The following is a 25,392-nucleotide window of genomic DNA, read 5'->3' on the forward strand; positions in this document are numbered from 1 at the left end:
TTGGGGGGGGGGGCCAGTAAAAAAAAAAATAAAAAAAACCCCACCTTGGGGTTAAAAAAAATCTTGCCAAAGGGGGTTAAGGCCCCCTTTTCCCGGGGGCCCCCGGGCCCGAATACCAGAGGCTTAGTATTTCTGCGTCGGTTGGTGTTGCTCCAGAAATGAAGTCAGGTCATCAGAGGTACAAAAACAGGCAGCCGACGCCATTACATCAGTTTGTCTTGCCCCAAATGTCAGGAGCCCCCAAACAGGGAGCTAGGTTATGGTGGAATAACACCACCAGTAGAAAGTAAATACCAAACAGCACTGTAAGGCGTGAGGAAGAGAGAGAGACAAGGGGGATGGAGGGTGGGAAACCAGGACTGCAACAGTGAATACACTCAAACATCTACATTTATGGTAAGTGTACACAACTGTACTATGTTCTGCGTGTTTCACTGTTGCATTCATCACACTTGGGTTGATTCCCAAAGCTAAAGAAACAGGTGGAGGCAGTCAAGAAGAGTGGGGGCTGGCTAGTATGCCCTGCAAGACTGTGGTTGCAAAGCCTGCCCTGGATTTGGAAAAGATAGGCAGGTGGTAATGCTTGGTGAAGGTCTTAACAGAACTCCATGTTGCAGCCTCCAGGATGTCCCTGGTAGGGACCCTCTGAGAAAACTGCAGAGGTGGAAGTTGCCCTAGTGGAATGTGTTCTGACCCCCTGTGGGGGTGGTTTCCCATGGCGTTTGTAACAGAAATAGATACAAGCTGACTAGTAACTGGTCAGACTTCCTAAATGGCTTAGTCCTATCCTGGTGGAGTCTGAGCTGTCTGTGCACATCTAAAGAGTGCAGGATCCTTTCCCCCTTATTTTGAGGTTTAGCGAAAAAGGTGGGCAAATGAATAGATTGGTTGAGAGCCACAGTGGACACCACTTTAGGCATGAAAGTTGGGTTAGGCCTGAGGGAGACACTGTCAGCATGAAAAATGATGAAGGGCTCCACAGCCATGAGTGCTTGTAGCTCAGACACTCTTCTAGCTGAAGTGATGGCCAGAAGCAAGGCTGTTTTCCAAGAGAGGAATTTTAAATCTGCTGAAGCTGCAGGCTCAAGGAGGGGGGTGAGCTTTTCCAACATTAAGGTCTCAAGCAGAGGTAGGGGCTTTTCTGGGTGGCCTTAAATTGTTAGCCCCTCTAAGGAACTGCTTGAGGAGGGTGTGTGAAAAGAGAGGTGGCTCTGTGCTGTAATGAGCAGAGATGGCAGAGGCATTGATTTTAATAGAAGAGAAAGATAGGCCCCTGTGAAGCAGGTCTGCTAGATAACCCAGGATGAGAGGTAAGGAGGTCTATGCTGGTTCAACTCTTTTATCCTGGATCCAGGAGCAATACCTTTTCCACTTGTCAGCATAGGATTTTCTAGTGTTGGGTCATCTGGCTTCACGTATAATGTCCAGGACTTGCTTGCTTAGGCTGGCCTAGGGAGGAGAGGTCAAGGAATAAGCCAGGCTGCCAGGTTCATGGTTTGCAATTGTGGATGCAAGGACTCTCCCCCTTCTGCTGGGCCTGGAGAGTTGGAATCTGAGGGAGGTGCCATGGAGGCAACGGTGACAGACTGCGCAGTAGTGGCTACCAGTGTTGGTGTGGCCAGTCTGGGGCAATCAGGACTGCCCTTGGTCTTTCCTCCCTTATCTTGAGTAATACTCTTGTAAGTAGAGATAGAGGGGGGAATGCATAGCTCGAGAAGTTTACCCATTGGAAGGATAGAGCATCCACTTTCCAGGCCTTGCTGTGAGGTCCCCTGGTGCAGAATCTGCTGAGCTGGTGATTGTTGTGGGAGGCAAATAGGTCCACCTTCGGGGTACCCTATTTCTGGGTTACGAGGCTGAAGGTGTTGTGGTTTAATTGCCACTCATGTGGGTCTAGGAGATTTCTACTTAAGTTGTCTGCCAGAGAGTTTAGGTTGCCTGGCAGGAATTGTGCTAGCAGGTGAATCTGCATGGCTGAAACCGTGTGCCAAAGGGTCATGGCTACCATGCATAGTGGATAAGAGTGGGTTCCTCCCTGCTTGTTGATGTACCACATCACTGTAGTGTTGTCTGTTTTGATTAGTAGAGGCCCCGGAGAGAGTAGGGGTCTGAAAGCTGTCAGAGCGTGCTGAACAGCTAGCATCTCATTTTGATTGATGTGCAGATGAATATGATTTGGGCTCCAGTGGCCCTGAATGCACCTGCCATCCAGGTGTGCACCCCAGGAATTATCTGATGCATCTGTGAGTGTCTGGGCAGCGGGGGGTTGTGAAAAGGGAAGTCCCTTGTTGTGGTTGCATGCTGATGCCCACCAAAGAAAATCTTTCCTTAGACAAGGTATCATAGGTATAATAGTTTCCAGGTCCTGAGAATGTTGACACCAAAGGCTTTTAAGTACCACTGAAGTTTCCTCATATGCAGTCTGTTATATGGAATTAGTAGAATGCAGGAGGCCATGAACCCTGGAGCTTGCAGGATTTTCCTTGCGGATAACTGGGTTCTGGTGGCCAGTTGAGAGAAGTAGCTTGTTTTTCTGGAGTAAGGAATGCCATCTGGGAATGCTGTGTCCAGGCTTGCTCCCAGGAATACAATTTTCTGACTGGGGACTAGTTTGAATTTCCTTTCATTTACAGTGTACCCCAGTGAGGTCAGTAGGTCTTTTACAAATTCAGGTGCTGCAACATCTTTTCCAGACTGTCTGAATCAGGCAGTCATCCAAGTAGGGGTAAATTTGAATATTTCTTTGTCAGCAAAAAGCAATGGGTGGAGCCAGGCATTTTGTGAAAACTCTGGGAGCAGTGGATAAGCCAAAGGGAAGTGCAGAGAACTGATAATGCATAGATCCTGCCCTGAAACTTACATATTTCCTGCAAAAATATCTGAGTGGGTTGTGCAGATAGGCCTCTTTTAGGTCTAGAGTGGCTAACCAGGCATCTTTGGGTAGCATAGGAAGAAGCTGCTGGAGGGTGAGCATTTTGAATTTTGGTACCACCAGGAAGGTGTTTAGAATGGATAGATTTATGATTGGGTGCCAGGTGCCCTCTTTTCTGGGTACCAGGAAAGTCTGGAATAGAAACCCTGGCTTGTCTGGTCTGCAGGAACAGGCTGAATTGCTCTCATGGAGAGCAGGGAATGAACTTGGTTTTGTGCCTCTGCCCACTGGTTTGGAGGAAGATCTGGGAATTCTTTCGGGGTCGGCAGTGTGTGGAAATAAAATTTGTACCCCTGGGACACTATGTTGAGGACCCTTCGTTTGTTGGTGATGGAGGCCGAGTTTTTTGCATGGGAGGCAAGTTTTCCTCCTAGGGGCACAAGCAGGTGGGCAGAGGTAAGAGGTGGAGTTGAAAAGTCATTGTGAATTCTTTCCATAAGGAGGTGGCTTAGCACTTCCTGTTTTAGAAGTGGAGGTACTCCATTGCTTAGATCTCTGCATTCCCTGGGCCTGCTGTCTGGGGGGGGGGGGTCTGGTTCTCCTAGGTCTAACCTGAACTGGCCTACGGGGGGCTGGAAAGGACCAGTGTTTTGAGTTGTCTTTGTTTAGTTGTGTGTCCAATAATTTTGATTTGACATGGTCTGGCAAGGTCTGTTCCTTAAGCCGAGCATGCCTTCTAAGTACAGAACCTGTGACTGCTGCCCTGCAGGATGCGTCTAGGGCATCAAACCCACATTGCAGGGTATGCTTAGTAACTTGGCTTGCAGAATGCATAAGCTCCTATAATTCTTTATTTTCTGCACAGTCTGGAAAGGTAGATAATTTTTGTTTTATAAGTTCCATAGTATGTTGCTGGTATTTCAGCATGTGGAACTGACAATTTAATGCTCTAATGGCAGGAGTGGCAGAGGTGTATACTTTTTACCTCATCTGTCTAAAGCTCGTGATTCCCTGTCCGAAGGGGTGGGATTCTTAGCTGTGTTTGCTTTTATTCCTTTAGGTCCTTGGGAGATGACCTCTGGGTCAGCAGTAGGATTTTTGAAAAGAAATTTGTGAGAGTCAGGGACTCTTAATACCTAATCCTCTCAAACCTGCTCGTACGGCAAGTGCAACGGCTCTATAGTCCAAAGCAAACTCAAAACAATTCAGAGCCAGCACAAAGTGTGTTTTAGCATAACTTAATGCATAAAAAATGTAACAACATGGGTGAAGGGACAAAAATACACATCCCTATCCCCAAACCAAACCGGTTTTGACTTAATAGCCTTGGAAAAAGGCTATTAACCTGAAATCGGTTTGGATTGGGGGTTGGGATATGTATTTTTGAAGGCTATTAAGCCGAAACCGGTTTGGTTTGGGGGTTGGATTATGTACTTTTGTACCTTCACCCATGTTGTTACATTTTTTATGCATTAAATTATGCTAAAACACACTTTGTGCCGGCTCTGAATTCTTTTGACTCTAATACCTGTCAGGTTTCTTGGGAGCAGGAGGTAGAGTATCAAGAGTTAAAACTGGATTCCATGAAAATATCATCCACAACATCCAGAACAGGTGGAATAGCTAAGGGTCTGTGTGCTGTAGTAAATCTAAAAATTTCCTGAATCTCTTTTTGGACTGAGGATAATCCTGGCATTCCCAATGGAAATGCTCTCTCAAGGTATGTAGGGTTTCACGAAAAGAAAAATCCTATGGAGGAGAGGTAGAAGGAATGGATTCCTCTGCACTCTGCATCTGAATCATCATAAGTAGAAAAGGGCATGTCTTCACAACCAGAAACCTTGGAGTCGTCAGATTCTTGGTCAGATAAAGCTGCTGGGGATAAGTCTCTCTTTCTTTTAGAAGGGGCAGTCTGGCTTCCCTAACCAGCATGATAAGGTCTTGCGCTATTTTAAGCATTTGAGATTGAGGCATGGAAGAAGGTGCTCGAGTCATCAGTTTTTTAGGCGTAGTTCGTACCCTGTGCCTTAGAAACTCTATAGTTTTAGAAAGAACTGAAGACGCGAAAGAAGTCGTCGGTTTGTGTCAAATATCGGTAGTGCGAAGACCTTCCTTGAAAGCCAGTGCCTGCACAGTGGCTCCAGACCCATCCAAGGTAGAGACATCCGCAGGTTCTGTAGTCAAAAAAAGAGTCTCGTGGCATACCGGACTCCGAAACGGGTCTAAGTAGCAGCCTGCGAATCCATAGAAGCGGGCATCAGGGAATGTGAAAGCCCCTCACTGAGTACCGGCGAACTGGCGACTAGCCTAACGGAAGCGTCGTCAGCAGTTTTGGACCTGTGCGGTCGGTCTCTTTCTTTATCCTTACTTTTTTTCAGAAGATCGGTAGTCGGATGGCTTACCAAAGCCATTTCGGAATACGGAGATCGAGCGTGAAAGTATTTAGCTACGATAAGGGTCCAACGACGTATAGTTCTGGTGTTGAACAAAGCACACAATCGACAGTGAGGAACATTGTGGTCTGGGCCTAAACAGGTGACGCAGTAAGAATGGAAATCTCGGTGTGGTATTTGCTTTCCACAGGCGAGACAATTGTTAACTTTTTCTGACATCGGTTAGTGGAAGAAAAAAGGATCCCCTATGGGGTACTTAGCTTTTGAAGACTTCAACTTCAATTTCGGAAACAAAAACTCAGGTAGCGGCCAATCGGCACCCATGCAAACAGCTTCTGCTTCCGGCTCCGCTGCAAGAAAGACTGATGTAATGGCGTCGGCTGCCTGCTTTTATACCTCTGGCGACCTGACGTCAGTCCTGGAGCGACAGCAACCGATGCAGAAATACTGGGTCTATATCAGTTCATCGAAATGTCTGAAGTTCGAACACCATATGTTCGAACTTCAAACCACGAACTGCAAAAACGTTTAAGTCTTAAAACAGAGATTTTTTTCCCAGGGAAAAAAATCTCTGTTCCAAGAAACACACACGCAACACAAACACACCAAAACAACATCAATCCACACACACATACACTCAAAATTCTACATCTAACCCTACACTAAACTGTACATACACTACTACCTATCCACTTACCTTAACTCAAACCCCAACCTAAGCTCCGTCACTATCGCACACGCACCTGACCCGCGCCCTAACCCTAACTCACCTAACCTGCACCCTAACCCTAACATCCACACAATCGCACACTTAACTGAACCCGACCAGTAACTTCCCACCACAGTCCTGATACTCGTGAAGCCACAGAAACAGCGATTACCAGTGTTCGAACTTTACAGTTCAAACATCTGGTATTCGATATTCAGCCGTTTCGACAGACAGATATAAACCCGAAATACTAAGCCTCTGGTATTCGGGCCGACTGACGGCTACCCCTGGTAGGATAACCCAAGTGTGATGACTGCATCAGTGAAAAGTACAGTTGTGTACACCTACCATAAATGTAGATGTTCGAGTGTCTTCACTGTTGCAGTCATAACTGTAGGGTGCTCCTGCCGGCAGGCAGCCCGAGGTTGGGCAGAATCCCAAAGTCTGGGTCCGGCGTCGGCTGTACAAGCTAGTACCCTGACGTCAGTACGCTTTGGTACATAGCCCTCAGCCGACGCCATCTTCTCCAGCCTTTCTTGCCCTAGATGTCAGAAGTCCCCAACAAAACAAAAATGAATCCAACAAGGAAACACAAATACACCACAAAAAAGGAAAATGGAGAAAAAAGAGGGGATAGGAGGGAGGGAAACCCCGACTGCAACAGTGAAGACACTCGAACATCTACATTTATGGTAGGTGTACACAACTGTACTATGTTCTTCGTGTTTCACTGTTGAAGTCATAACTGTAGGGTGGAATCCCAAAGCAGTGTAAAAGGGGAGGAGGCTTTAGATAGAAGAAGGGGAGGCAAGAATACCCTGCAAAACAGCAGAGGCAAAGCCTGCCCTGGTCTTAGAAAACAGAGGGAGATTGTAGTGCTTGGAAAAAATATGCACAGAACTCCAAGTGGCAGCTTCCAAGATATCCTTGGTAGGGACTCCTCTGAGGAAAGCTGTAGAAGTGGCAGCTGCTCTAGTAGAATGACTTCTAATGGTACCTGGAAACTGTTTCCCATGATGAGTGTAACAAAATGTGATTCCATAAGCAATCCATTTGGAAATAGTTTGTTTAGAAATAGGTTTTCCAAGAGAACTGGAGGCAAAAGAAACAAACAATTGATTAGACTTTCTGAACTCTTTAGTCTTGTCCAGGTAAAATCGTAACTGTCTGTGCACATCTAATGAATGCAAAATCCTTTCCCCTTTATTTTGAGGATTTGGAAAGGAAGTAGGAAGGTGAATTGTCTGATTTAAAGCCACTTTCGAAATCACCTTAGGCATGAAAGTAGGATTGGTCCTCAAAGATACTCTGTCCTGATGGAAAATAAGGTATGGTTCCACAGCCATGAGAGCTTGCAACTCTGAGACCCTTCTGGCAGAGGTCAATGCTAATAAAAGAACAGTCTTCCAAGATAAAAACTTAATAATTGAAGATGCAGCAGGCTCAAAAGGAGGCAAAGTAAGTTTTTCTAAAACATAATTAAGATCCCAGGCAGGGACAGGAGGGGTCCTGGGAGGCCGCAAATTTTTAGCCCCTCTCAAGAATTGCTTCACCAAAGGATGAGAAAAAACAGGAGGATCAGAACTGAAATGAGCAGAAATAGCAGAAGCATGAATCTTAATGGAAGAAAAGGAAAGTCCTTTAGATAAAAGTTCCGAAAGGTAAAGCAAAATAGAAGAGAGATCAGGTACCAGAGGATCCGAGCCTCGGTCCTGCATCCAAATACAAAACCTCTTCCATTTAGAGGCATAGAATTTCCTAGTGCTAGGCCGTCTAGCTTCCAGAAGAACATCCAAAACTTGTTTGGGAAGACTAGAGGAAATCAAATTCCTTTGAAGAGCCAAGCTGCCAGGCAAAGGGTCTTGAGATTGGAATGTAGTAACTGACCCTGATGCTGGGACAGAAGCGAAGGGTTCAGAGGGAGAATCCAAGGAGGCCCCAAGAACAGGTGCTTTAAAGTTGGATACCAAAACTGTTGAGGCCAATTTGGAGCAATCAAGATGAGGAACTTGGGCTTGTCCTGTTTTATCTTCAGTAATACCCGAGGTAGTAGAGGAAGAGGAGGGAAGGCATATCCTGAAAGGCTTCTCCAGCTGAAGGACAGGGCACCACTCTCCAAGCTGTTTTGTGGAAGGACCTGGTGCAAAAGCGAGGCAGCTGATGATTGAGATGGGATGCAAACAGATCTATCTGCGGACATCCCCAAACTGCAGTAATCCTGTTGAATAAGTTGGTGTCTAGCATCCATTCGTGAGGATCTGAAATGTTTCTGCTCAGGCTGTCTGCTAAGAGATTCTGTTCCCCTGGAATGAATTGAGCCTGGAGATGTAGATTCAAATTTAGAGCTGTGTCCCATAAAGCCATAGCTAGTCTGCAAAGGGGGTACGAATGAGAACCCCCCTGCTTGTTGATGTACCACATGACCGTGGTGTTGTCTATGCGAATTAGCAGAGGCCCTGGTTGCAAAAGGTTCTTGAAGGCTAGAAGGGCATTTTGAACTGCCAACATTTCCTTCAGATTGATGTGCCAGTGAAGATGGTCCTTTGTCCAGGTTCCCTGCTGGCAATTGTCTAGAAAGTGTGCTCCCCAAGCATAATCCGAGGCGTCCGTGGTTAGGATTTGAGTAGGTTGAGGTAGACGAAAAGGCTTTCCTTCGTTTAAAGCGCATACCCTGGACCACCAGAGGAACTCCTCTGAAGGCAGGGGATCAGAGGAATCAGAATATCCAGATCGTGGTAATGCTGTGACCATACACTTTTCAGATACCATTGAAGCTTTCTCATATGAAGCCTTGCGTTTGGAATCAACAGAATGCAGGAAGCCATGTAGCCCAGAGCCTGCAGGAATTTCCTTGCAGTGAGCTGAGATAGAGTTGCTAAGGTGCTGAAAGTAGAAGCCAGCTGAGTTTGTTTTTCTGGAGTGAGGAAGGCCCTTTGTAAGGTTGTATTTAAGAGGGCTCCCAAGAATACCATTTGTTGAGAAGGGATCAAATGTGACTTTTTTGTGTTCACTGAGAATCCCAGTAGGAGGAGAAGACGTTGAACAAAGTCCAGATGTAGAAGTAGAAGATCTTTGCTGTCTGCCTGAATAAGGCAGTCGTCCAAATAGGGGTAAATCTGGATCCCCTGAAGTCTGCAGTAAGCCACTACTGGTGCCAGGCACTTGGTAAAGACTCTGGGCGCAGTAGATAAACCAAAGGGCAGTACAGAGAATTGAAAGTGCCTCGAACCTGCCTTGAACCTGAGGAATTTCCTGCGTTCCTGCCTGATGGGAATGTGTAAGTAGGCTTCCTTTAAGTCCAATGTCACCATCCAGGCATCCTGAGAGAGTTGCTGCAGAGTAAGCATCTTGAATTTTGGAATTTCCAAAAAGGTGTTTAACACAGAAAGGTCCAGAATAGGTCTCCATGAGTTTTGTTTTCTTGGAACCAGAAACAGTCTTGAATAAAAACCTTTTCCCATCTCCGAGAGTGGAACAGGCTCTATGGCTCTCATGGCCAGAAGAGCATCCACTTGATTTAAGGCCTCTGACCATTGATGTTTTGGCAGATCTGGCCAACCGTGAGCCCTTGGCAAAGTGTGAAAGTGGAATTTGTAACCCTTTAAAATCACGTCCAATACCCATCTGTCCTGGGTAATAGGAGTCCAATTTCTGTAAAAAAGAGACAGTTTTCCTCCGAGAGGGGCATCCAGGTGAAGGGTCCTGTAGCCCAACCGAGAGAGTCATTGAGTTTGCTTTCTTTGAGATTGGGATCTGTCTTCTCCCTTCTAGGTGAAGAAGCAGTCCATTGTCTAGATCTGTAAGAGGCCTGACCTTGACCACGACCTCTGGAGCGTCTATATCTTCTCCTTTGAGGCCTGTCAGACGTGGGAAAGGACCAATTTTAGAGGGCCAATTCCTGGAAAATCTAGGAGGCTGAACTTGCAAGAAATCTTTTACAGTCTGCATAGACTTTGCCTTTTCTTCCATCTTTTAATAACTTCCTCAGCCTTGGATCCAAAAGAACATCATGTTGAACAGGGGCATCTAATAACTTAGCCTTAACCTGTTCAGGTAAACTTTGTTCACGAAGCCAGGCATGTCTCCTGATAACAGTACCAGAGGCTGCAGCCCTGCAAGAAGCATCCAAAGCATCAAAACCACAATGTAAACTATGTTTGTTCACTTGTTCAGTAGCATGCAAGACATCCTGAAGTTCCTTATCCTCTGCACAAGCAGGAAGGGAAGCAAGCTTTTGCTTTAAAACAGACAAAAGAAATTGCTGATACTTAAACATATGAAACTGGCAATTTAAAGCCCTTACAGACAGGGTAGCAGAAGTATATACCTTTTTACCCCACCTGTCTAAAGCACGAGAATCCTTCTCAGAGGGAATAGGATTTTTAGAAGTAGCAACCCTAGCAGCCTTAGAGCCCTGAGAAATAGTTTCAGGATCCGCAGAAGGGTTTTAAATAAGAATAAATGAGAGTCAGGAACCCTATAAAATCTATCAGGCTTAGAAGGAGCAGGAGGCATGGAATCAGGATTCAAATTAGCCTCAGAAAAAGCATCATCTACAATGTCCAAAACAGGAGGGATAGCTAAAGGCCTATGCTGAGGAAGAAGAAGAAATTCCTAAGCCTCTTCTTGGAAGCAGAATACTCCTGTCCTTCCCAATGAAAATGTTCCCTCATCTCATGCAAGGTTTCCCCAATAGAGAAATCCTCAGGCGGAGAGGCCGAGGGTAAAGAGTCCTCAGCATCCAAATCCTCATAAGGAGGAAAGGAATAGTCCTGATCTGAGGAAGAAACAGAAGATACAGAAGCCTGGTCAGAGGAATCCAGAGTAACATCCTGTCGAGGCCTTTTCTCAGGAGGGGGGTGAGAACCCCTAATCATTGTAAGCAAATCTTCAGCCATCTTTAATAATTGCTTCTGTGTCCTGGGAGTAGATTCAGAAGCAGCTTGAGCAGGAACTTTAGACTTAACAGGAGTCTTTGTCTTTGCCTTTGAAATAGTGATGTGAGTAGGCCTGAAAACCCCCTCAGAAGCCGGTACCTGCACAGCAGTTCCGGACTCATCTGAAGGAGCGACGTCCGAAGGTCCTGCAGCAGTTAAAATAGTGGGCCTTGATGGCTCCCCATGGGAGTCCGTATCGCCATCGGTTCAGAAGTGGCGGACGACAGGGGCTGCAAAGCGCCTCACTGACGACAGCCGAACCGGACGCTGGCTCCAGCTGCAACGAGTCCTGTTTGGACCTCGGAGGCCTGTCTTTGTCTTTGCGCTTCTTTTGAATTCGGTAGTGTCCGGCGACATTCTATAATTGAAGCGTCTGCCAAAATAATTTAAAGCCCAATCGTACCTGCGCTTGATAGTACGAGAGTTGAACCTGGCACAGAACTGACAACAAGAAACGCGTGGTCAGGGCCTAAGCAAGGTAGACAGTAAGAGTGGAAATCTTTATGAGGTATTTGTTTCCCACGCTTATACAATTATTAACTTTTTCTGACATCGGAGGAACAAGAAAAGATTCCCAACGGGTACTTAGCTTTGAGAAGAGAAGTAAGAACTTCGGACCGACAACAACAAAATACGCTGTTCGAAAATCGCCAACCAACGACTTGTGAGCTGCTTTCCACCGCACGGCAAGAAAGACTGGAGAAGATGGCGTCGGCTGAGGGCTATGTACCAAAGCGTACTGACGTCAGGGTACTAGCTTGTACAGCCGACGCCGGACCCAGACTTTGGGATTCTGGCCGACCTCGGGCTGCCTGCCGGCAGGAGCACCCTACAGTTATGACTGCAACAGTGAAACACGAAGAACATCATGAAGAACTTCTGGGTGGTTTCAAGGAAGGAAGATCCTTAGTATGTTAGAGCTGAAAGATGTGCGAATCCTGGACTACACATCTAACCTGTAGTGACATACAAAGATACAAGTTGAGTACCTATCAGTGACAGCAGCTTGGTCCTTAATTTTGCAAATGCTGTTGAGGTTGCCATTGCTCTGGCAGAATGCGCCTTAGGCTTTGATTGTAAAAGCAAACTTTGTAAATCACAGACAAATGAAATGCAATCTCCTAACCATCTTGAGAGGGTTAACAGACACTGATTGTGCCAGCTTTTTCTTAGAGAAGGATATAAACAATTGATCTGATTTCCTGATAGTCTTAGTACGATGGAGGTAGAAATTAAAGTTATGTACTTACCATAACTATACATTTGTGTTGTTCATTTTCTTTCTTCCTCAATGAATGGGTTTGGATCAGATACTCGGATCCAACTCAGCCACTTTTTGCAGTCTAGAATCAGAGTCTTGAGCCCGTAATGCCACTGATCACTGTTGTACTTCAGATAGAGTTTGCTGCCATTAAGCTAGGTTTGAAAAATGTAACACAACCATAACAGTGACAGAAAAAGATTTAATAGAACAAACAGTAACAATGGTTCCTGACAAACTCCATCAGGTCATTCCCAAAGACAAGGAAGGAGGAAGGTGGGATGGAAGTAAAAGAAGAGTGAACGTGAACAACACAGATATAGAGTTATGGTAAGTACATAACTTAAATACTTGAAGTCATTTTCATTCATTCCTCAAAGAACACGACAGAGTCCCCAGCTACAGTAATCTTGGATGGCCCTCGTGGAAGGATGTTCCAGAGAACCTCAGAGCCAAATGTAGCTCTATTCCTGGAGATGATGTCCAATTTATAATGAGCCATAAAGGTATATGCTTTAGACCAAGCAAAAGCTGCATAAATATCAAAAGAAGCTTGGGACGAAAAGCTGATAATGTAGCCATTTAGCTACTTGAATGAACTTTTGGTTGTCTTGGCAAGGTCAAACCTTTTAAGGAGTACACATGAGAGATGAAATCAGTTATCCATTTAGCTATTGTAGTTTTTGAGAGAGGCCTACCCAACTTGTTTTTGGCAAAGGAAATGAATAATTGATCAGTCTTCACAATTACCATTCTTCTATGAAGATAGACAATGTTGTTTCTATGCACATCTAAAGAATGCAGCAGGTATTCTCCTTTATTCTCAAATTTGGGAAGAAAACTGGCAAAGTGAGGACCGAATGATGTTTGCTTCTAACGCAACTTTAGGTAAGAGAGATGGATTTGTACACAAGGCAACTCTCTCCTTATGGAAGATCAAGTAAGGCGATTTTGGAGACTGTGCTTGGAATTCACAGACTCACCTTGCTGAAGTTATGGCTACGAGAAAAACTGTTTTCCAAGAGAGAAACTTGAGGTCCACTTTTGCGGCGGCTTCAAAGGGTGACTATCAGACTCTGTAAAACTAAAATAAGATCACAGAGTGGTACAGATTCCTTAATAGGTGGCCTACATAAAAAAGTACCCTTAAGAAAAGCCTTAACACAGCTTAGATTATGCCAAAGGGAAAGCATCATCTCAGACGAGAAAATTTGAAATGGCAGCTAGTTGAACTTTAAATGGTAGAGAAACTGGCCCCACCTTGAAAAAGAAATGTTAGAAATTCTACACAGAGAAAGGATCCAAATCTCTCTGCTGAGCCCATAAGGAAAATCTCTTTCATTTACTTTTACAAATCATTCGTGTAGAGGGTTTCTGAGATGAAAACAAAATCTTCGAACAGGAGCAGAAAGCCTGGAATGTCTAGCCATCACTGGAATTGGAGAAACCATGCAGTCAATACGAGTCCTGTTACGTCTGGGGTCCAGTTTCCATGGAGGACATATTAGATGAGAGCATAGGAAGGGAAACCAAATCTACAGAGGTCAAAAGAGGGCAATAAGGGTTACTTCCTCTTCAACCTGAAAGCTTTCTGAAGAAACTTGGGAATTAGGGGTAGGGGAAGATGAGCATAAAGAAGACCAGAGGGACAAATGTGGAGAACAGCATCTTTTGGTGACTGTCCCTGAGAGGAGATTAGAGCAAAGAACCTGGTCTTGTTGAGGGGAGAGGCCAACAGGTCACAGAATGGCTGACCCTACTGGTGGAAGATCATGTTTGCTAATGACTGACTGAGAGGCCACTCATGAGGCATTAGAATAGTTCTGCTGAGCCTGTCCACTAGTACATTTGATTTCCCTAGAATATGCTATGCTATAAGAAAGCAGTTGGATAAGATGCCCATTACCAAGCTCTCGCTGCTTCTCGGCAAAGACGTTAAGATCGGGTTCCCCCGGTTTGTTGATGTACCAGACCACTTGACATATTGTCCGTTTGAACAGCAATTGCCCCCAGAGGGAGAGAGTTCTGATAAGCCTGCAATGCTAATAGAACCACTCTCATCACCAGGACATTTATATGCAATTCAGTCTGTTCTGGAGTCCACGTGCCTTGAACAGTCCATCCCAAGTAATGCCCCCCACCCACCCAAACTGGGAAGTGTCCTTGGTCAATGTGGTGATGAGTGGAAGAAGGATAAAGGGGTGACCTTGGCAAATCTCACTGGATCGGATGCACGATACTAACGAGTCCTTGCATACCCTGGACAGTTTTATTGGAAATTGTAAGGGTTGGTGTAGAATGGACAATTGCACTTGTAAAGTGAAAAGGAGCTGCTGGTATTAGTGACTGCAGTAGCCATCTATCTCAGAGGTCTTAAAATCAGTTTGGGTGGAGGAAAATGATGAGACACAACCTGATTGACAAGTGACCTCAGAGCAGGAATTCTGCTCTGTGGCAAGAATGCCTGAAGACTCACTGTGCCTAGGCAATCCTCTATAAACTCCATGACTTGTGCTGGTTGAAGTTTCGATTTTGCAACATTTACAATGAAACCAAGAGAGTGACTCAACTGAAGAAGATAGTCTGCAGTGGTTGTCAATAGATGCCTGGCTGATGTGGTGAGAAGCCAGTCATTTAATAAGGAAACACCCTGAATCAATACAATCTTAGATGACCTGCAACCACTGCCATACATTTGGTGAACGGATCTATATTAGATAATCAAACTTTCAAAAGTTGACTGTCATATGGTCGACAAGATATGATCGAACTTTTAAAAGTTCGAATATCTAATAAAAAAAAATGAACTACACAAATAACCTACCTGAACGTTTTAAGCAGGGGGGGCAAGCCCCTCTGCACCCCCTGCTCTTTAAGTATACCAACTCCGAGATTGCACTACACTGCAGAAAAGGGAAATCTTCCCATTCGGCACTGTATGGAGGTCTCCATTAAAACGTTCGAACTTTCAAAAATTCAATCATATGGTGTCGACCATATGACACTCGAACTTTTGAAAGTTCGATTATCTAAATACAGACCCTGGTGAACACCCTGAGGGTGTGATGAGACCAAAGAGCAGGGCTCTGAAAGTACAGTTGTGTACACTTACCATAAATGTAGATGTTCGAGTGTATTCACTGTTGCAGTCATTACATTTGAGTAATCCTGCTGGCAGGTTGCCCTCAGTCGGCCTGAATTCCAAAGTCTTGGGTCCTGCGTCGGTTGCTGTCGCCCCTTCCCTGACGTCAAGTTGTCAGGGGTATAAAAGATGCAGCCGACGCCATTTTCTTCAGTTTTTCTTACCCCAGATGTCAGGTGCCCCCTAAAGGGTAGCTAAAAGTATATATATTTATATACAACACATGCACCAATATAAACTTTACCTTCTTCTACAAGCAAATACACCACATAGGTTGTATAAATCAGAGAAGGAAAAATAAGTTCCAGCAGAAATAAGGGGGATGGTGGGTGGGTAACCTGGACTGCAACAGTGAATACACTCTAACATCTACATTTATGGTAAGTGTACACAACTGTACTATGTTCTTCATGTTTCACTGTTGCAGTCATTACATTTGGGTAGAGTCCTAAAACTATGGTTGGGAGGCTGGAGCTAAACAGCATTAGGAGCGGCTATGAGGCCCTGCAGAACTGCAGTGGCAAAGCCTGCCCTGGATTTACAGTAGAGTGGCAGAATTAAATGCTTTGTAAAAGTGTGTACTGAACTCCAAATAGCAACTTCTAAAATGTCTTTGGTTGGTACTCCCCTGAGAAAGGCTGCTGAAGTGGCTGCAGCTCTGGTTGAATGTGGCCTAATGTCCTTAGGCACTGGCTTGACATGCTGTAAATAGCAGAAACGAATGCAGTGGCCTATCCACTTTGAAATAGTCTGCTTGGAGATAGCCTTTCCTTGTGGTCCTGCAGCATATGCCACTAGTAATTGCTCTGTCTTCCTGAAAACTCTGGTTCTGTCCAAATATAATCTAAGCTGTCTGTGTACGTCCAAAGAATGCAGAATTCTCTCCCCCTTGTTCTGTGGATTTGGATAAAAAAGTTGGCAAATAAATAGTTTGGTTAAGGGCCACACTGGACACCACCTTAGGCATAAATGTTGGGTTTGTCCTCAGAGAGACCCTGTCTGGATAAAAAATGATAAAAGGTTCCACAGCCATGAGTGCCTGTAGCTCTGAAACTCGTCTTGCAGAAGTTATTGCTAGGAGCAGAGCTGTTTTCCAAGATAAAAACTTTATATCAGCAGTACCCGCTGGCTGAAAAGGAGGCAGGGTGAGGTTTTCCAAGACATAGTTGAGGTCCCATGCAGGTATTGGAGATCTCCTTGGAGGCCTTAAGTTTTTGGCTCCTCTGAGGTACTGCCTTAATAAAGGACGAAAAAAGATTGGTGGCTCTGTATTGTAATGAGCTGAAATGGCAGAGGCATGAATTTTAATTGATGAAAAGGATAGGCCTTTGTCCAGCATCTCAGTTACGTATTGCAAAATCTGAGGAATATTTGGTACAGCTGTATCAGCTCCTTGTGTCTGGTTCCAAGCACAAAATCTCTTCCATTTTCCAGCATAAGATTTTCTAGTACTAGGCCTTCTGGCTTCCAAAATGACATCCATCACAGCTTTACTGAGAGGTGTGCTTTGTATGCCTACATTATTCGCCATGCTGCCAGGTTTAGAGTCCTGAGTTGGCTGTGCAGGATCTGATTGTTTTGTTGGGACAGTAAATAAGGTATTCGAGGTAAGGTCCAGGCTGGGCATTGAGACAAGTTCCTTAAGATCGGATACCAGTACTGGTGGCGCCAGTCTGGGGCAATCAGTAACATCTTTGGCTTCTCCTGTCTGACCTTTAGGAGTACCTTGGGGAGGAGAAGCAGTGGAGGAAAGGCATATACCAATAGGTTTTTCCAGCTGAAAGATAAGGCGTCCACTTTCCATGCTTTTGTCTGTGATAAGTCCTTGTGCAGAATCTTTTTAGTTGATAGTTGTGAGGGGAGGCAAATAGATCTATGTCCGGGCATCCCCATTTCCTTGTGATCATGCTGAAGACTTGTGGATCCAGCTGCCACTCGTGGGGATCCATGAGGTTTCTGCTTAGTTCGTCTGTCAGAGTATTTTCCTTTCCTGGCAGGAATTGTGCCTGCAGAAGAACTTGGTAAGTCAATGCTGTGTCCCACAAACCCATGGCTAGTCTGCAAAGGGGGTAAGAATGTGTGCCCCCCTGCTTGTTTATATACCACATGACCGTGGTGTTGTCTGTCTTTATCAGTAGTTGGCCTGGATGAAATAGGTCCTTGAAGGCTGTCATGGCATTTTGAACAGCTAGCATCTCTTTTTGGTTGATATGTAGATGCATTTGGTTTGCGGACCATGTGCCCTGAATGCATCTTTCTGCTATGTGGGTCCCCCAAGCATAATCTAATGCATCCGTTGTTAGGTTTTGCCTGGCTGGGGGTTAAGTGAATGGCTGTCCCTTGTTCTGGTGACAAGCCTTCGCCCACCACTGAAACTCCTGTTGCAGGCAGGGAATGAGAGTAATCATGGTTTCCAGGCTATGGCAATGTTGAGTCCAAACACTTTTTAGGTACCATTGAAGTTTCCTCATATGCAGTCTTGCATATGGAATTAGTAGGATGCAGATGCCATGAAGCCCAAAGCCTGCAGAATTTTTCTTGCAGATAACTGGGCCTTTGTTGCCAATATTTTGAAATAGGTAGTCAGTTGCCTTTGTTTGTCTGGCATGAGATAAGCTATCTGGGCAGTTGTATTTAAGTTTGCACCCAGAAATATTATCTCTTGAGACGGTACTAATTTTGATTTCTTTTCGTTGACCGTGTACCCTAGGCATGTTAGAAGTCTTTTCACAAACGCCAGATGCTGTAGAAGAATGTCCTTGTTCTTTGCTTGAATTAGGCAGTCGTCCAAGTAAGGATATATTTGTATTCCTCTTTGTCTGCAGAATGCAATTACTGGTGCCAGGCACTTTGTAAACACCCTGGGCACAGTAGATAAGCCAAAGGGCACTGCAGAGAATTTGTAATGCATTGAGCCAGCCTTGAATCTGAGGTATCTTCTGCATGATTGCCTGATTGGGACATGCAGGTATGCCTCTTTTAGGTCTAAAGTCACAAGCCAAGCCTTCATGCCCAGCATGGGTAGAAGCTGCTGCAAGGTCAACATTTTGAATTTTGGTATATATTTTGGTCACAAGCCAAGCCTTCATGCCCAGCATGGGTAGAAGCTGCTGCAAGGTCAACATTTTGAATTTTGGTATATCCAGGAATGTGTTTAGAATAGATAGGTCCAGTATTGGTCTCCAGGATTTGTCCTTTCTGGGTACCAAGAACAGTCTTGAGTAAAATCCTTGTCCCTGCTCTTGCTCTGGTACTTGTTGAATAGCCCCCATGTCCATGAGGGATGAGGCTTGTTTTTGTGCCTCTGCTCATTGATTTTTTTGGCAGATCTGGCCAACCATTTGCCTTTGGCAGGGTATGGAAGTGGAACTTGTAGCCTTGTGACACTATGTTTAGAACCCACTTGTCTTGGGTTATAATGTGCCAGTTTTGAGAAAAAAGTGCTATTTTTCCCCCTAACGATGCTGCCAGGAGATAAGTGCTTGGTGCAGGCAGGGGGGAGTCATTGGGACTGTTTCCTGTAAAGTTGTGATTTGTCTTCTCCACTTTTGGAGGTAGAAGCACCCCATTGCTTTGACCTGTATGAACCTTGCGCCTGGGATCTGTCTCTAGGGTGTCTGGATCTGCCCCTTTGAGGTCTGTCTGACATAGGAAAGGACCAATTCTTTGTAGGCCAGTGTCTACTAAACCTAGGTGGCTGTACTTGTAAAAAATCTTTGACAGTTTGCATAGATTTAGCTTTGTCCTCCATTTTCTTTAACACCTCTTCTGCCTTAACACCAAAGTATCATGCTGTAAAGGTGCATCTAATAATTTAACTTTGACATGATCAGGCAGATTTTGTTCCTTTAACCAAGCATGCCTCCTAATTACAGAACCCGTAACTGCGGCCCTGCAGGAGGTCTCCAGGGAATCAAAACCACATTGCAAAGTATGTTTTCCAACTTGTTCAGCTGCATGCAATAAATCCTGCATTTCCTTGTTTTCTGCACATTCAGAGTTTAACAACATATTCTGTTTAAGCAATGCCATGACATGTTGCTGATATTTGAGCATATGAAACTGAACGTTTAAGGCCCTTATAGCCAAGGTAGCAGATGTGTAAACATTTTTACCCCATCTATCCAGAGCCCTAGAGTCTCTGTCAGAGGGGGTAGGGTTTTTTGCAGCAGAAGCCTTAACCCCTTTGGGACCCTGTGAAATAGTTTCTGGGTCTGCAGCAGGGCTTTTGAAAAGGAATTTATGAGAGTCAGGAACCCTGTAATATCTGTCAGGCTTAACAGGAGCTGGACGTAAGGAGTCAGGGGTCAGACTAGACTCTGAAAACACATCATCTACAATGTCTAACACAGGTGGAATGGCTGGAGGCCTGTGTTGAGGTAGTAAAAGGAAGTCCCGGAGCCTCCTCTTAGATTCTGAAAAATCTTGGCTCTCCCAGTGAAAGTGCTCCCTCATGGTATGTAAGGTTTCCCCAAAAGAATAGTCCTCAGGAGGAGAAGCTGAAGGAATAGATTCTTCAGCATCAGAATCTTCATAGGGGGGAAGAGGATATTCCGGATCAGAAGAGGAATCAGAAGAAATAGAATCCTGATCTGAAGATTCATAGTCTGTCTCTTGCCTAGGCCTCTTACAGGAAGGAGATGGGAACCCCTGATCAAGGTAATCAAGTCTTCGGCCATTTTGAGCATCTGTTTTTTGGGCATGGAGGCCTGTCCACGTGGCTCTTGAGTTTGTTTCTTTGTCTTTGAAGGTGCTTTAGTCTTTGCCTTTGAAGCTGAAGTCGGTTTAATGTATAGATGTTTAGGTCTGAATACACCCTCAGAAGCCAGTGCCTGCTCAGCGGCTCCAGACCCATCTGAAGGAATAGTGTCCAAGGCTCCAATACCTTGAGTTTCCAGCGGCATAGCCAACTAAACTGTATGAGTCGGTAGCGGCCTGCGACTCTAAAGTAGCGGGTGTCAGGGGCTGCGAAAGCGCCTCACTGAGAACCGGCGACTAGCTTAGGAGAAGCTTCGTCGTCGGTTTTGGGCCTCTGTTGTTTATGTTTTTCTTTTTCTTTGCGTTTTTTGTGAACTCCGGTAGTCAGATGGCTATCAGATGACATTTCTGGATAATTAAACCTGCGTCCAAAATAGTTTAATGCAAAATCATATCGACGCTTAATAGTGCGCTGGTTAAATCTAGCACAAAACCAACAACCTGAAACATTATGGTCAGGGCCTAGGCAAGGAATACAGTAAGAATGAAAGTCCTTATGAGGTATTTGCTTTCCACAAGAAATACAATTATTAACTTTTTCTGACATCGGTCTGGGGCAAGAAAAAAGTTTCCCCAATGGGGTACTTAGCTTTAATAAAGACTTCGGATCTGAAATTCGAACACGAAAATCTCAGGAGTTGGCCGACCGGCACTTGTGAACTGCTTCTGCTTCAGGCACCGCGAGGCAAGAAAGACTGAAGAAAATGGCGTTGGCTGCATCTTTTATACCCCTGATGACCTGACGTCAGGGAAGGGGCGACAGCAACCGACACAGGACCCAAGACTTTGGAATTCAGGCCGTCTGAGGGCAACCTGCCAGCAGGATTACCCAAATGTAATGACTGCAACAGTGAAACACGAAGAACATCGGATAATGACTAGCTCCCAGCTGGACGCGAAGAAATGTTTGGGATCGTCTTCATTTTTATGTGATAATACGCATTCTTCAGATCTACAGAGCACATCCAGTTACCCTTCTGGAGTAATGGTAGAATGTACTGAAATGTGAGCATTCAGAATTTGGAGATCTTTATGAATTTGTTTAGATAACGGAGATCCAGGATAGGTCTCGGGTCCCCCTGTTTTCTTTGGCATTAGAAAGAACCTTGAGCAACAAACAGACCCTCTTTGGTCTGGCAGGGCCTCTTGGATGATACTTTTGTCTAGCAACTTTTGAATTTCCAGAGCTGCTTGTTCCCATTGATTGGATGGAACATCGGGAAGACTTTCTTATCTTTGCTGGATTCTGTAAAAAGGGAATAAAATATCCTCTGAATAAGATTATTTGCACCCATGAATCTTTTGTGATGGCTGCCCAAGCTTTTGGGTACAAAGAGAAGTGTCCCCCAACTGTTTCCATAGAAGAACAGTCGTGCAACCTTTCAGGAATGCTGGATGGGTCTGTCAGAGAAAGAATCTTGAAACCCCTGATTTTGCCATGTAGGTGGCATCTTCCCTTATTATAATCATTTCCCCCTTTGCCTCTGGGAGAGAAATCTTCTTGTGAAATCGTGAAAAGGCCCCTGAGATTTAACATTTTCTTACCACCGCATTAATTTCTTAAGAAAGATCTCTGTGGGGTAGAAAAATGAATTCCTACAGCAGATAGAGTCTTTCCATCTAGTTCATTATGGGAAAGTGCCTCTTTAATGGTGAGCCCAAAAAGGGAGGATCCATCAAAAGAAGCACTGATGAATGACGCTTTAAAGGCCTCCACAAAGTCACATATGTGCATCCAGACATGTCTTCTAATGGATTTGCCTCTATCTGCGGCCCATGAGGAACCTTCAGCCTCATGAGAGATTAACATCACAAACAGGTTTGATATAGATTACAGGGTGACCAGTCATGAAGAATAAGCTTTTATTTCCTCTGCCAACATGGACTTGGGATTAGAGTTAGAGAGTTCCTTTATTAAGTTCCTCTGTAACCGTGCCAGGAAAGGTCGCTGATGCATATACTCGCTTTCCATACTTGTCCAAATAAGAAGTGTTTTGTTCAGCTAGCTCCTTTTTCGTGACTGCCGCAACAACCATGGCATCTACAGGAATCCCCTTGGAAAAATGATGCCTGTCTGATGGTGCACTGAGGATCTTCTCTGGGCATTTGTGGATGGGCATCATGGAGTCCGGCTCCCTCCATGCCTGGTGGGAGACAAAGTCAATAAGCTCATCTGCTAGGGGATAACTCAAGATGTAGATGGGCCAGACCTGAAAGCTTCCAGGAACACCGATTCTGAGAAGGGTTCTGAGAAGAACCATCCACCATTTTAGGGCAGGATTCCAAAAATGTTCCAAATGAGACATCTTCTGGTGGAGATCAAGGGAACCCCTCCCCTTCATCAAAATCAGTGTCCTCTGTCAATGATTCCTGAGTGGAGTGTCTCCTTTTGCAGAGTTTCTTCTGAGGAACCTCTTGAGTGAGATACTCCGGACAAGTGTCAGAAGAAAGGGGAAGTCTCTGTACTGGGACTGTCTGGAAGCTCTTATAAGCTGTCTGCCCCTGTGAAATAAGATGATGAGACTTAGAACTCAAATCTGGAGGAGGAATGAGAATAGACTCTGTGGAGGGGATAGCCGAAGAATCCCCTGGATGGGAGAAAACCCCTTCCACTACCTCGAAGGCAGAAGGTCCAAGAGAAGTAGAAATCAGCCTCCCCAGAGCCCAAGCTCTCGGCTCAGCTAATGTTCCACTCTCTCCAGATTCCACCCGTAAGAAGGGAATCGGACCCCAGTTTTCCAACACAAAGACATTAAGGGGCAGTGACGGTTGTGAAAACCTCAGAGTCGAAGTTTTCCCCAGAGCCCCAATGCAAACACTTTGGCTCCAAGACTTGTTCTGCTCCGAAACGTTCGGAGCCGAAAGGATCAGGGAAAGAGTCGGAGTCAAGGAAGGTAACATTCTTGGATCAGATGCCTCAACTCTCAGGATCTTTGGATCCAACAGCTCCAAAACTACAGGTCAGATTGAAGGAGGAGTCATTATAAGGTATGTTGAAGGTTGCAGACTCACGGATCTGACAATGGATACAGTCTGAAGGACTCCCATCTGGATCTGAACTCTAAGTAACTTTCTCATCATCCTACTCACATCATGCTCCGAAAGAATATGGGAAGACTTGACGAAGGAGGATGCAGAGGGAGGAAAAGTCGTCATTTTTGGAGTCTACAGAAAAAAAGGAGATCTCAACCTCAACGATACTGGCTCTGGACAGAAGCACAGAGACCAGACCTGAGAAAATCTGCTGGGCATTTGATCGAACCCAACAAAGATCTGAAACCTTTTTGACCTTAGGGGCAGTAGGATCAGACGAGATTGTATCAGAGTCCTTTTTTATTCTCGAAGGCAGCTCCGAACTCAGAGTGGGAGAAGGAGACCGGACAGGGAAGAACTTTCTAGACTCCCTGGTTTCCAAAGCCTTATGACTTCTTGGGGGGGTTTGAGCACCCAATGTTGAAAAAACTACAGAAGAGGAAGAAGCAACAGACCTTTTAAAATTACTTTGTTATGCCTATCGCTGACCACCATGGTATTAAAACTCGCACAGATGTCACATGAAATATGAAGGTGAGCAGGGCCTAAACAATACACGCACAACCTTGTGGGCATCCAAATTAGGTACCTTACGCCCACAGGAAGTGCACTTCTTGAAACCGGAAAGTTTTTCTGCCGTACCGTAACAGTACAACTATAAGAAAATAGAAATAAAGAAAGTTTTTTTATACAAATATATTATTATATATATATATATATATATATATATATATATATATATATATATATATATATATATATATACATATACATATACACACACACATATATATATATATATATATATATATATACATATACACACACACATATATATATATATATATATATATATATATATATATACATATATATATATATATATATATATATATATATATATATATATATATATATATATATAAACACACACACACACACACACACACACACACACACACACACACACACATATATATATATATATATATATATATATATATATATACATACATACACAGAGAGAGAGAGAAAAGAATACTATACCAACAATGGTACACAAGATTACCTCAGGAGAGGCAAGAAAAAGGGGACAGACTACGAACAATGGTAGGATAGAGCCTACATGGAGTACAAGAAAAGGTCTAAAATGGTAAAAGTACAGTTTTGTACCTACCATAAATGTAGATGTTTGAGTGCTAATACAGCTGCAGTCATAACAGATGGGTTCTCCTGCCGTCAGATGGGTCCTCGGTCGGCCGAATTCCAAATTCTAGGTCCGGCGTCGGTTGTCGTCGCTTCTTCCCTGACGTCAGTGCGACAGGGGTATAAAAGAACCAGCCGACGCCATTTTCTTCAGTTTTTCTTGTCCCAGATGTCAGGTGCCCCCAGAAGGAAGGCAATACATAAAATTAGGCAATAATGCAATGCAATAAAAATAGAAGTTATGTTCTTACCATAACGTTCCATGTTAGTTGTCTTCTTCTCGCCTTCTTTCTTGCTGGATGGGTTCGGAGCCGGCCTCGCCCGACTGCCACTCTAAAAGCTCGAGAGTTGGTTCCACCGGCTCGAGGCTCCCCTTATATCCCACAATGCTAGGCGAGAGTTACCTCAGATCTCGTTTGTAAGCTAACCCCAGCTTATAATAGTAACAGAATAACTCTAAACAGAGTCCACCTCTAACAACAGGGAAAAAGAAGGGTGACCAACATCCTGATTCAGGAAATATGCAAGCAGCATATGCCTAAGAAAAGAGGTGGTAGAAAGAGAGGTCACAATCACAACTCCTCTAGGTCTGTCCAGGCCAGGGGGAAGGAGGGTGGGACGCAAGAAAGAAGGTGAGAAGAAGACAACTAACATGGAACGTTATGGTAAGAACATAACTTCTATATGTTAAGTTGTCTATCTCGCCTTCATTCTTGCTGGATGGGACGTCCCTAGCACCTTGTCCCGGTGGCCTAACGGAACAGACTCCTGAGAACAGTGGAACCAAAGTTAGCTCTATGCCTAGAAGCTAAATCCAACTTATAATGAGAAATGAAAGTGTGAGGAGTAGCCCAAGTAGCCGCTGCACAAATGGTGTCAATAGGCAGTCTGTCTTGGAAGGCTAAGGAAGTAGCCAAAGCTCTGGTAGAATGGGCCTTAGGTTTATTAGGCAGCTTTTGGTGTCTAATCTCATAAACAAGGGTAATCAGAGATGTAAGCCATCTAGATAATGATACCTTTGAAACTGAAAGTCCCTTTCTGCCTTCTGCATAGGAGATAAACAGTTGGTCAGATTTTCTGA

At 44.6% G+C, this 25,392-nt stretch overlaps 1 protein-coding gene across 2 annotated transcripts in view; it reads right to left on the bottom strand.

Moving 5' to 3' along the window:
- Nucleotides 1-25,392, bottom strand: part of ASB6 (ankyrin repeat and SOCS box containing 6) — a 504,325-nt gene that overhangs the window by 349,156 nt on the left and 129,777 nt on the right. The window lies entirely within an intron of this gene.

Source organism: Protopterus annectens, chromosome 16.part0 (genome assembly GCF_019279795.1).
Source record: "Protopterus annectens isolate FY-2018-M chromosome 16.part0, PAN1.0, whole genome shotgun sequence".
Classification (NCBI taxonomy): domain Eukaryota; kingdom Metazoa; phylum Chordata; order Ceratodontiformes; family Protopteridae; genus Protopterus; species Protopterus annectens.